At 31.8% G+C, this 1,218-nt stretch overlaps 1 long non-coding RNA gene across 1 annotated transcript; it reads left to right on the forward strand.

The window, feature by feature from the left end:
* Positions 1-245: 245 nt before the first annotated feature.
* LOC107829606 (uncharacterized) lies at positions 246-948 on the forward strand. The gene is made up of 2 exons (XR_001657978.2): positions 246-342; positions 548-948. It is a non-coding gene; the product is annotated as an uncharacterized LOC107829606 (long non-coding RNA).
* Positions 949-1,218: the final 270 nt, after the last annotated feature.

Raw genomic sequence — 1,218 nt, forward strand, 5'->3', positions numbered from 1 at the left:
TTGCACAATTTACAAACTATTATAAAATGTATTTTTCTTTTTTAAGAAAGTGTGGGAGAGACAGCTATTTAAAATTATGTAGACTTCATTATTTACTAGGGGAGGTGAGCCCGGGCAATTTGAACATTAAAAATGTTAATTAATAATACTTTTAAAAAAAAACGATTATAGTTCAATCGAGAGAGTTATATCATTAAGTGAGAGGTCTATAAATTACGCGCTTCAGGAGATAATAAAATGCTCATGCACGAACTTTCACGAAGTGTAAAGTACTATTTCCTTATAACACGATGTTGCTCAAGTTTGGTCTTGTGCTCACTGTTCTTCTCGTGACAACCACTAGTTAGTATATGTCTTCTTTTATCTCTACATTCAAACTGATATTATTGTGTTTACAAATGCATGATGGAACATATGTGACGATGTACATATTTCGTATGTAACAAATATACATATGTTCCTACCCATGTTGTTTAAAAATGTGAGTTTTATTCATGTTATATTATTCATAATTTGATTTTAATAATTAGATTGTGAAATATTTCAGTCAACTTGTCATGGTTCTCAAGTTCTAAAGTGGAGGCGATTCAGAATGTTGAGCATGATCTCTCAAGACTGACTCGAAAGAAGCTTACTCCCTCGTCTTAATGACTTTTTAACTTGTGGGAGAACTTGTGAAATCGGAAAAGAGTGCAACGATTGCTGGATTTGTTGTTCTTGTCTGTTTGGTTATTGCGACATAGTTATGCCGTAGAATACGTGCAAATTGCACATAATTTTGCAAATGCAACAAACACTAGTACAAGTCCCTACTATGAATCTGTATCTTGGTTTGAATTTAGTGTTTCTTTCAATGTTTCCTTGTATTTTAGTCGTTGTACGAATAAAGGAAAAAGTTAATTGAATGACTTTCTATTTAACAATAAAGGATATCGACTTCAAAGGTGATCTCATACACTATTATTTTAAGACTTGCATCGTTCATCAAATTATTAGCACCTATATAGAGTGCCAGTTAAGCAACATAACTATATGCTTAGTAAGTTCTGCGGCTACATTAATCCAAAATGTCATCTTTAAATTTAATAATTAATTATATGTTCTAAGACCTCGAAAAACACTATTCATCACTCCTCGACTTGCGTGCGCAGTCCGAATAATTTTCCAGAAAGTTTTTATATGAAAAATTGATTAAAATGTGAAATAGAGCTTTAAAAC

This window comes from Nicotiana tabacum, chromosome 24 (genome assembly GCF_000715075.1).
Source record: "Nicotiana tabacum cultivar K326 chromosome 24, ASM71507v2, whole genome shotgun sequence".
NCBI classification, from domain to species: domain Eukaryota; kingdom Viridiplantae; phylum Streptophyta; class Magnoliopsida; order Solanales; family Solanaceae; genus Nicotiana; species Nicotiana tabacum.